The sequence below is a fragment of the Netta rufina genome, assembly GCF_964035555.1.
Source record: "Netta rufina genome assembly, chromosome: 13".
Lineage (NCBI taxonomy): Eukaryota > Metazoa > Chordata > Aves > Anseriformes > Anatidae > Netta > Netta rufina.
Window position 1 is genome coordinate 3272986 of NC_140136.1, and position 12308 is coordinate 3285293.

Genomic DNA, 12308 nt, shown 5'->3' on the forward strand with positions numbered 1-12308 from the left:
GCTTCCCTGCAAAATCACTTACTGGAAGTGAGCACTCCACTTCCCTGCCCCTATTTAGATGATCAAAATGGAGATGACTCCAGTGCAGCTGCACATTTGCCTTTTGGAAGCAAATCCTCTATGAGAGCCCTGAGAAGAGAATTAAAATCGCCTGGTGCACAGAGGTCAAACGTGCTCCCGCCCCACAGCACACAAAACCACGTGCCAGGAAACAAAAGGGTGGTGAAATCATATCGTTTCGTGTCAGGGCTTTTTGGCACGGCTCTTCTAGCCATCAGAGAGGGCATGTGGTCCCACCCAGGTGTAAAAGCCCAGCCATATCTGTTTCTGGTAGGTGCTGTGATGCATCCTGACGTGGAGCAGCAATAGAGGGCCCCCCACTGCCGCACCTTGGGCCACCATCCGGCTCTTACTTACTGAGGTGCATCAGCACAGGGCCTTCAGCCCCCTCTTGTTGTCTTGTTTTTAAACACCGAGATAACAAATGCATTATCATGCTGTAAAATGGGAAATGGAGGTGGAGAAGGTTTGTGGAGAGAAGTTTCTGCTTGGCTTTTATAAGACTGAGCAGGGAGAGGTGAGCTCCAGGCTTGCTGACAGAGCTGAGCTTGCCCACTTTATTCCACTGAATTTTCTCATCTCCAACAAAGTTTTGCAGGGGCAGAGCCAATGTTTAACCCAAGGGATCAGAAAAATGACCACATTTTCACTAGCCAACATGAAGACCAAGGGGCAGAGGTTTACCAAGCTGCTGCCATCAGATGACCTCCCAGATCCAAGTATCGGAAGATCTGGAGGCTGCCTTTCAGCACACTGCCTGAATTTTCTGCACATCCCAGATTTCTTCACCAGTTTTCCTCCTACTCTGTGATAAATGCACAGCAACTGCATGAGGCAGAGCCGTGTCCGCATGGGGTGCGTTAACCTCTGGAAACCCATCTCACACTGCAAGTGAGCAGCTTTGTAGCCCACGCCTTGTTTTTTCTTTGAAATAAATCTGACTTGAAGAATTGGTATGATAAATGAGCAAGCAGATTCATGGCATGGAGGGTGATCCTTAAGAGGAATGGAAAGAATACAGTTTGGCAGTAAAACGCTGGGTAGTTGGTGCATAAATTTCTCACAAGCATGAAGACAACTGGCAGGCAATGTCAAAGGCATTAACACCTACCATTGAGTGTAATTATTTCAGTCTGTTACCAGTCTCAGGGTTCATATGCATTTCAAAAACTCTGCGAGAAATCAAAGCCTGGGAGGTCTGTGCAAGCCATTTCAGGAGGCTGTAAATTTTATTTTAAAAGGAAGAATTTAGAATTGCATAAACAGTGAACCTTTTTTCTACCAAAGAGCAGAGCATTTTACAGCATCAGCTTTAGCCCATAATCAAGTTGTCTTTTACATTAAAAAAAACCCTTCAAATTCAAAATTATATGCACGTTTCAGGGGAAAATACCTATAGTAAGACTAAAACTCTAATGGAGAAAGCCTCAACAAAAAGTCTCCTCCCACACACATGTTTTTCCCATTAAGCACAGTGTGTGGACTGTGATAAGACCCAATTGTAGATGCTTTACTCATGCTAATCTCTCCTATTCCCCTGAAAAATGTTATCCTCAGATACAGCCATCTCAGCTATGCATGACCTCCAGGGACCTGAAGAGCAGCCTGCTCATGAAAATGTCTTCATCCAAATAACAGCAAGGATAATGTTTTAACAACAGATACAACAGGAAAAACTCAGTTGATGGCTGCAGGGAGGATTATCTCCACTGGATATCCACCCTGCAGAAGAGAGCCACTCTGCTGTCATTTTGACACTAGTTTGGGCTAGTTTTACACCTGGAGGTCAGATATAGTTAGCTGTGGCAATATGAAGTCATAGGGCAGGCTTTAAAACTCTTCTGAGATGTAGGGTGTGTACTTTGATGTTTAGCTAACAACCAGTTTGAAGCTGACACAGTTATGGGTACTGTGCTATGGTTACAGCAGAGGGACTTCTGTACATCCACTTCTCAGAGCTTGGACTTGAGCATCCACCTCTACTTAGAAGTGACGTAAGCAGTAGCTTAAAGAGTCTTTAATAAAGTGTACTCATAAGGAAAGAATGGCCAGTTTTCAGAGGAGACTATTTTTTTAGATAAAGGATTTAAAAATAAAAAATTAAAAATCTGACACACAGCTTTCCCTCTCTTCTTCTAACAGCAACCTTTTTGTATGTACGAGGGAAAATCTATCATTTCTCTAGCAGTCTTCCTGTACTTTGTCCTCCTGCAATGAGGAATCACTGAAAGGAAATGGAGGAATCTTTGTCAAGACTTTTATCTCAGCTTCTCCGTTTCACTTCTGGCACGGACAGATGCAGTGCATCTTTGCCTTTCAGCATCCGCAGCCCTAGAGTTGCCATTTCAAGGCTGCAGCATCACCAGTTGCAAAAAGCTGTATTTATCACTCTCCACATAGCTTAATTTCTCAAATCTAAGTGTTTTCCCATGGTTCAGAGGCCACTTTTCCCAAATACCAGTTTCAGCACTTTTTCTTTTTTCCCCCAGCCTGTGACAGGGATCTGGCTGCACTTAAAGCACTTCGTTTCCCATCGTCTGTCCTTTCCAAAGGCACTTTGGGGATTCACTGCATACTGTGATCTTATCACCAGCTATTCCAGCACAGTCCTTGGCAGCAAGTGTGAAGGGGGTCCCAGCCCACCACAGGCTTCTGCAAAGCACCTCTGCACCTACATAAAAAATTAAATATAAATATATAAATATATATATATAAATCATTCTTTTCAAGCAGTTGTGCCAGTTTATTTCAGCACCAAATGGTCACTGGAAGATTTTGATGGGATATTTATCAGGGCTTTAAGCTACTTTGTCAGAGTAATGGTGATGTGGCACTGCACGCTGAAAGCCCTTCCAGCTATGGCAGCCAGAGCAAGAAGAAATTCATCTCCTTGTACGTTCTGTGTCATTAATTGTCAGCAGAACCAGTGGGCTGGTTAGCCTTCAAGTATCATTCACCCCTGAAATAGGTTTAATCTCTGAAGAGCAAGGCTGAGAAAGGTAATAAAGCACTCTGAAAATTATCTTCTTTCAGTGGTTTCAGCTCCTACCAGCGTCTGTTGATGTGTGAGAAGATGTAATTTCTTGTTTTCCTGTGTACGAATTCACCAAGATTAAACACCGCAAGCTAAATCCTTGTCTGATGGAAGCCAAATTCAAGGGGATAATGTTGATTTACACCAGCACGGGAGCTAAGCCTCTGAATCTGGCCAGAAAGTGTTTTCAGATCTTTGAGAAAAATAAAACCAACAGCAGCAATTCACTCTATTAAAAAAAAAAAAAAAAAAAGTATAAATAGATAGATTAAATGATGCACGGGAGGGGAAACAACTCCCCCATCCAAAATCAAAGCTTGGGGTAATAGCCAAAAAGAAACGGTATCATTTAGGGGCAGATGAAAGAACATGTAAGTTCAGCATGATGTCATGGCTGTTTATGCAGTTAAATCGCTCTTTATCATACACCAGACACATAATGACTTTCTAAGGCTCCCACTGGACGGATGGTCCGTCTCTGTAATAAATGTTGACAAGTTTTATATAAAACTGTATATCATTTTCAATTCCCAGTGTAGCCATTTGAACCTGTGATTAATAGCCTCGCAAATCTTATCTGTTTGAAAATAAGAGGAGCTGGGTTTGTTTCCTTCAGATTAGGGTTCAGGGCTTAACAACAGGAAAATAGCCTGCTGAGATCACTCTGGTTTTCATGGCACATAAAAGTAAAAACCAAGAAAATAGAATTTAAAAATACGTTAAACACTCATATCACAAAGCAAATAAGATACTTCATGAGTCGTGATAACATTGATTCATGAAGCCTGTAACCAAACAATTGTTTTATATCAGGCAGAATAACTGTGAACGGAGAGATAGGCACTTGTACATTTAAATTAAAACAGTAATTGGCCGATAAGATGTACCACAAAAAATAATATCCAGACCCAAACTTCTTGGTGGTTTGTCAAAGTGAAATGAAAAAGCTTGATGCATAGACAGAGAGCAAAATGGGGCAAGAATTTGGGATTACGGACCCAGATCTGGCCTGGCTAAGGTCAATACATAGGACTGCAAAAGGGAGAGCCTTTGCGAATCAGAGTCCTTTGGTGCTACCATGTCAAAGGCAACATTTTGGCAGAGGTAAAGCTGGGGGGTGCTCCGTGGTTCCTTTAGCTTAATCTGGGTGTCAGAACTTCCAATCCTTTCTTTATGTTCCTGATCGACCAACAGTGGTCATAAATTTGTTTTGGTTTAGGCTTAAAACTCAGTATTTAAAGAATTCCTAGTGTGCCTTCAGAAAAGGAGAGCTAGCTCTCAACCCCAACATCTTTATCCTGTTCTTCCAAATTCCTCCACTAGCATTTTGCCCCGACAATCACAGCCACCACTTGCCAATAGCCGATGAAAAAGTACTGCTGGGTCCTTTTCCCTGTAGCAAACCAGCAGAAAAGATATTTTAATAAATAAATAAATAAATAAAAATCCAGTCTTTGCTTTTCCCCTGGCATGTATAAAAATGTATTCAGCTGAAATACGTCCTGCTAGTTTGGTTTTCAGCTCTCTGCTACATTGCACTTTTTTTCCTGAGAAATCAGGTGCTTTGTGCCAAGATTTTAATTTATTTTGAAATGCTGCTTTCTGCCCAAAATTGTCAGCAGATTTTCTCTTAAAAGTGCTTAGAGTTATTGCAATATTAAAAAGAAAAATTACCTTGCTTTTATTACTTGCTCCACACAGTGAGCTACTCACAGGGGCCAAAGATAAGCACTGAGAACTGAGTGCACTTTTTAATTATATCTGCTTAATATAAACCCTCTTGTCTCCCTTTGGTTTTATGGCACTTCCATGCAAAGCCAGGGTCAGGAAGAAAGCAACCACTTCTCCTTTTGCTTTTTGTTAAGCGAAAACTTTGAGTGTCACCAAGTATTCACATTGGTGAGGACACGATGGAACTGAAAAAAGAGGTGGATTGTGGAAAACTTGACTAACTTCTGGAAAAAAACAAAAGTTATCCCTGTACTGACAGAAGGGTGTACACATGGATTTGGGGACAACACAATTGTCCCACAGGAGGCATCTCTCAGGGCCCAGCCTAACACATTTCTCTGGGACATTTTTTGAAGAAAATCATCAGTAAATAAAAATTTAAGTTCCAATTTATTTATTTTAAGACTGCTGGTTTTCAGCCATTTAACACTCTTCCTGCCAGCCTGAGAAATGCTCAGTAGCCTCCATGTTTCTCCCTGGCTGATGGTAATTTTCTGCTTTTTGACAGAGGAAAAAAAATCATCGAAAAATGGTGAGAAACAGTCAATATATTCAGCCCACTTGACTATGAGTGTGCAGGAATAATATTTAGTATTGCTGTTTTAATTTGTCCTCCTATAGCATCTGTATTGTCTAAAAAGGGCATATATATATAAATATAAATACACAGAAACTCCCAAAAACATTTTTATCAAGGGCAATATGGCAGCTACATAAATCTGAATTATTTTACTGCCTATACCACTTTAGAATAAATAATAATAATAATAATTTAAAACAAAATGTATTCTAAAAATTGTAGAATAAGATAAAGTAAGAAAGTAGACAAAAATATTCAAGGCATCATTGGCCTGAGCATCACTACAGGACCAGGATCAGCTGTTGTGTCACAATGGGCCACCAGTGATGCCAAACTGGGTTAAAGCTTGGGAAATAAATATGCTCTATCTCTAATGCAAACAAGTAGTATGGAGGAAACAAATGTGTTTGTCCACGAGAGGTCCCCAGAGCCCTGTATAATCACAGGATATTCCACAAATTCCTCTTCTGTGTTGAAACGAGACGGGTGTTTGAGATGGGTTTAGCTTTGCTCACCCATGCACCTTTGGAGGGAGAACAGCAAGAGGCATTAGAGATCCTCACAACCACAGACTTGGTAATGGTTTAATTATCAGTCCTTCTCCATGTATGTACCTGTAGCATAGCATGGAGCCAGGCATGGTCTGAACACACCACGGTCAGCCCACCACAGCCTGAGACTGTCACTGGGATGCAGAGGGAGCAGCAAAATATGGGGCCTCTGTTCATTGCACCAGGATTTTTCCAGGGTGGGTTGGATGCTCACACTCCCTCATCAGCTCATGGTGACCCCCCTGTGGGCCCCCTATGGAGCAAGCTGGTTTTGGCCTTCCTCGGCTGGGAGGAAGAGGACGGACGAGACATGTGAAGAAGGGACGGGGAAATAACTCCAAAGGGGAAAAACAAATGATTTGTGACAGCAAGCAGTTGCTCAGGAAAGCAGCTAAGGAAGAGAGCAAACATCACTCAGTATTCCCAGTTTCTGGGATGCATCACTTGATTACACATTTTTACAAGTTTTGGGGCAGTTTCTTTAGAGGCAATATTAGCTTTAAGATTTGTTTTGATGCTCTCTAGGACCAGAACAAAGCAGCACATCATAAAGCCAACCCTGAAGGAGCAGGTCACTGAAAGCTGCCCGTGGCATTCACAGCTAGCCAGGGGAAAAGTTATTTTTCCTTGTGAAATCATCTTAACTAGTATCAAGTAACTAGTCAATCAATGGTGGCACTGCAAGTTGGGGGAGGTGTCAAGTCCTTTTTTTAATCGTTTTTAACTGGAGACTTCTAATATGCTGCAGGACGTTTGCAAAAAAAAAAAAAAAAAAAATGCTGTCTTAGCAAATAAGCTATTACTTTAGCAATTTCTCTGCTGAAATAATGGGAATTCCCTAGAAGCTGTTGACCTTTCAAGACTGTCAACATTTTTAAGAGTTTGCAAAACTTTATTATTGAAACATTAATACTGAATTCCTTACAAACATTTGTTTTTTACACATGTTGCAGAATAGTCACATATGGTACATTTTGATTCGCAACATTCAGAAATCAAATGGCATTAAGTTTTGTTTCTATAATCGCCAAATATTTCTGCTTTAATTAGTTACTGAGCAGGAGGCAGAGTTCCTAAATGTTTACCACACAAACGTTATTATATGTAAATCCCCATCCAAGAAGAGTTTGTAGAACAAATATGTTCTGAAAGTATTTATACATGATAATGGGCACATTTTGAGGATCTATTCTCAAAACATCACAAGAAATGATTGTGTTTCTTTCTGTCTACCTAAACTTCAAGTTCCATATTGTTTGCCAGTCCCATCATGTACTTCCTGAGGCATATTATTTCTTCAGCCTCAGTAACTGCTCTTCTGAGTAAAAGGAAGGACAAAATCCAGTCTATGTATATGATTCCCACAAAATATATCTCTGTCCTGAAAAGCCCCCATTCTCAGCACCTATAGGTTCCTTCTAGCATCCTGTGAACAAAGAGTAAAACAGAAGAAACAAATTAAATAACTTATTTTTAAAAACAGAGCAAAACTATTTTTGCAGCTCTTCACTTTCTCTGTTAGTCACAGTGACTGCAATTCGCAGAGGGTAAGAATCAAGGGCCTTAAGGGGTACAGGAGCTGCAATATGCTGAATTAGCACTGGTTTTACCAAGTGAAGGTGATCTCTAAAAAAGCCACGTAATCATAGATGGAATATTGGTGACTGTGTCAAACTGAGTTTAGGCTATGGTTTGAAACTTGAACTGCCTGCAAAAGGCCCAGAGAAAAGGTGGGGAGGAGCTCAGCTTTTGCTCACCACAGACCTCAGACCAAGACAAAGGCCTTTTGAAAGGCCCAGCAACCATTTTTGCCTTTGGCCAGCCTTTTTAATCATTAAATTTCATCAGACAATGCCACGAGGACAGCAGAACTCCACCCCACGAATCTCAAAGAGGAATAAAATAAACCTTTACCTCCTGTAACGCTTATTTCACCAAATCCCCGTCGGCTGTCGTAAAGCAGGGCATAAATCTCCATAGCTAATACCTTTGAATATTCTTCCCTGGAAATCTTTTCCCTCGCTTCCTTTACCGAAAATGGAAACAGATCCCTGAAAGATAAACACGGTGTGTGAGAGCGTGGGCTCGGGGCACCCGCAGGCCCCGGGGAGCAGTGTCGCGGGGCTCAGTGCTCAGCACCAACTTCCTCAGATCACGGCCCCGTGGAGCCTTCATGAGGGCAGAGGCCCCCCAAAGATCTGGACTTCGAACAATGAATGCCTTAAGTGTGGTTTTCGACCTTTTTTTTTTTTTTCCTGATTTGTGGACCATTAAAAGAGTTCCAGCAGGGATACAGGATACCCTTTAAAATATGGAGATTTCTGTGTAGCATATGTGAACTCTTCTTTCTTTCTCCCCTTTCATGGAGCCCCAGGGAGCTGCTGAAAATGCTGGCCCTGGGAGATCAAACAAGCTTGGTCTCTGTGAATCAGACAGGGGAAACAAATTCAAGAGACAAGACCCTACCGGAAACACCCTCCGGAGTTGTTCGAAAAGACAAATTGGAAGTGCAGGTCCCAGCACGCCGAAGGGGGAGAGACAGCAAAACCATCCTGAACTCATAGAAGGAGAAGGTCGCAACCTGAAGAAATGATTTTCTGTGGGACTGCATTGCCAGAGGTGACAACTGCTGACATGGAAGGCAATGAACACACCTGGGTGCTTTCCTGCTCCTGTACAAGTTTGTCCATCCACTTGTACAAAATTGTCCCGGGTCCTTGCTCCTCAGTCGGTGTGAGCTAATGAAGTGCCACAGACACCATGAGAAACTGCTGAACAATCACAGCAAACAGTGCTTAAACAAATGTAACATATACATGTGAGCAAGAAATTATTTAAATTAAAAAATATAAAATAAAAAATCAGAAAGAGTCTCCAAATAATGCTTTGGTATTCTTTTCATTGAGAAAAAACCACTTCCAGAACTTCCTACTTCCAGTCCCCTTAGTCAGCAGAGACTGGGCAAAGTACAGCTCTGGGTTTTGGTAAGCTCCTATTGGTAACTCCTGAGTATTTTTACAGCAAAATGAGTGTCCTAAGAGTTCAGCCCAGAGTGGTCCTGGTGAAGGAAACTCAAACTGGAACAATGGAAGAACCAGATGTTTCAGTCTGATGAAGTCCATGAACCCAATTAGCATCCACTTGCCCTGTCACAGCAGAAACATTTGCTGTTTACTTGGCTTGTCCATGGAAAACCACCAAGTTTTGAAGGAAGAGATGATAAATGTATATGCAGAGCTGAAGTATTCCTGTGAACATCATCTTATGCCTGCTTGTGTGCAGAGCTGGGCTTCTTTTGCATTTTGCATCCTTTGCCACTATGTCCTGCTAGTGATGATCAAGAAACATTTATATCATTACTATTGAGCTGTAATCCTTCCAAAAATACTGTATAATTATCGGTGCTGCATTGCACATCACCCTTGCAGAGCAGCACATAGATAGCACTTCAATTATCCTACAGGGCATGTGATGAATATTTTCTCTCTGAGGCAAGTGTAACAACACGGAAATAATGTTTAAGGAACATTTTATCCACAGTTCATTAAGATGAGGGATAATTGAGCTAATCATCACTCAGTGCTTCTCCATTCTTTCCAGAATACCAAATCATCCAGGAGCAAGTTGCTGTACTAAATACCCAGAAAATGCCAACTGCATCTTGAGCTGATCCAATCATCACTATGAAACCCAAAGACAGTAGAGATTTGAAGAAAAAAAACTTGCTATTACCATCAGGAAGTATTCAAAGTGGACATTTGAAATGGGGGATTATTCATAACCACTGGGATCTCCACAGTCCAAGGCGATAATTTCCCATCCAGGACATGCAATACAACCTCTGCAAAAATAGCTTGATTGTGACACATGTCCCACCCCAGAACATGTAAAGGCTGCTGTAGGTCTGGGCACAGCTCACCAGAGGCCATGAGGGCCCACAGGGAAGCTGCGACGAAAGGAAAGCAAACTCTCGGGTTAACTTCTAAAGAATGCTGCTATAGAATTGGCTAGACAGTTTCTTCTCTAGAGTTTTCCCGTGGGTAAAACACAGACCATAGCTCTTCCTTCCCATGAAAGGCACTTTGATCTCCTTTCATGAAATGCTTTATGTATTTTGGGAGTTAGTGTAATTGGCTCTGATGGCTCAAGGCTCTTCCTCATCCCCAAAACTCCTTTGTGTCGGTATTTGTTCTGAAAGCCTCATGCAGCACATGGCTGCTCTAAGTGCACACCAGATCAAGAGCAGTGTATTTATGGCTTTGGGAAAATCTCATTATAGATCATTTAAAATATTATGAAAAGTGTTTTCTGTGGCTGTCTTGTCTTCATGCGAGTCAAACCCCATGTAGTCACAAGGCTGCCTGACATGTACAATTAGCCAACCTCCGCATGAACACCAGAGTAACTTGTCATGGAAGTGACAAATGGACTCTGTGTGTAGTTGTCAGGCATTTTTCACCTGAGGATTTTCTTAGGTCTGGGCCTCTGTACCAGGAACTCCTGTACTTCATAAAAGGGACTGGGCTGTCCCCCATATCCAGAGACAGAGGCTCACCAGCGAGTTGTGAGACCCTTCACAGTCCCAGCTTCAGAAAAATGCCTTTTTCAGTTTCTGCCTAAATTTCTTCCCAGCCGGGCTTGCTGCAATTCCACCATGAACACGTGGCAGCAAATCACGCTGTTGGTCCTATTGACCAGATCGCCCACAAACAGCTGCAGAAGGACCCAGTCATGTCTGATGGGACTTATCCTTAGGTATTTGGACTAAGCAATGCGTCACCCCTTCTGTCAGCCCAGCAAAAAGCAGTGAGGCGATACTGGGGCTCCCACGAGGAGAACACCATCAGGAGAGCAGAACATTTCTCATCAGCACTGAGATGCACAGATAAGTCTTACAACTGTATCGATGCCAAGCGACTCCAATTTTCTCACCTCTCTGTGTTACGACATTTATTCACAACTGTTGTTTTGGTGTGGAGAGTGTGGTAAACAAGGCTGTATCTGAAAAGTCACTCATTTTGTTAATCTAATAGAGGAAGGAAAACATTCCTGGCATTATGGTTTTATCAGCTTATAAACATGTGGTAGAAGCCTACATGCCTTAGAATAACAGCAGAAACAAGACTGGGAAAGGAAACATTGAGCTCTGGATGCTTTGGTAAAGACAACTAGCAGCACAGCACATCGTGTAACCTCAGAGCATTTCCCACTCCTCATCTCTGCAAAACACGATTAAATATTCCTAAAATTTAGGGGTCGCTAATTTTTTTTTATTTTTATTTTTTTGAATTGCTTATCAACTGATTATCCAGCCTTTACTTGGAGGAATTTCCCATGCTTCATCCCAAAGGAAGGGTTAGAAAGTTAATCAAAATGTATTAAGTTTGCATAATTTGGCCCATTTTGCAGACGGAAAAAAAGGATCTTTTCCAAGGAAAATGTTTCGCAGAACCAGTAGCAAATATCTAATGCCTAATTTTTTTGAATGCAACAGATGTTGACTGAAGAGAACTGTTCACACACTTAAACGCATCCATGTTTAAAACAAAGAAACAAAAAAACACCTAAATGTTTTAACTTTTATTGACTGCAGAAAATAAAAATACATCATCATCTCCTTGCTTGGTACCATGCCTTCAGCTGTGACATTGTTCACAGGTGCTCCTGCCCCAGCTGCTCAGCCCTGTGCTTTTTGGGTAGCTGGATATTTCATCCTCCTTGAGCTGAGCTGTAGAGTCCTATCTAGATGTGTTGTTTCTGGACCTTCAAGGTGCAAGCAGGATAAGACCGAATGCTTTCATCCTTCTCCCATCCCCTTCATCCTTCCATGCCACCTGACACATTACATTTTGCTGGGTTTGGTGAACCAGGGCTTGCTCAAGTGACAGTCACGTGAGGGTTGAAACCAAAGCAGAGTCTGGGCTGAGGTTTATTTGCTTATAAAAGTGATGTTCCCTCCTATTTGAGACTGAGAGGTTTTGGAAATTATAGTTCTCTTCTTTATAGCACTCACTTCATCCCAGGTCTGGGAGAAACTCATTTGTATGGTGTTCATTGGTATTCAGGTCACTCATGCAGTAGCAGGGATTTTTTTATTTTTATTTTTTACTGTATAATTTAACATTTATAATTTTGTTAATTTCTTAAAAATCCTTAAATTATGGTTTGGGTTGCTGAGTTTAAATTGGTCTTTTCTTAAAAGACAGGATCAAGACTCCGAGAAACAAAAAAGAATTTGAAAATCTCAATTTTTGGTAGTGAATGGCACCACCTTAAAACTACTGTAATTATCTTCTGCTGTCTTCTCCTTGTGTGGGTGTTTTTTCACCAGTGCTGGAGTTCCTGCTTTGGC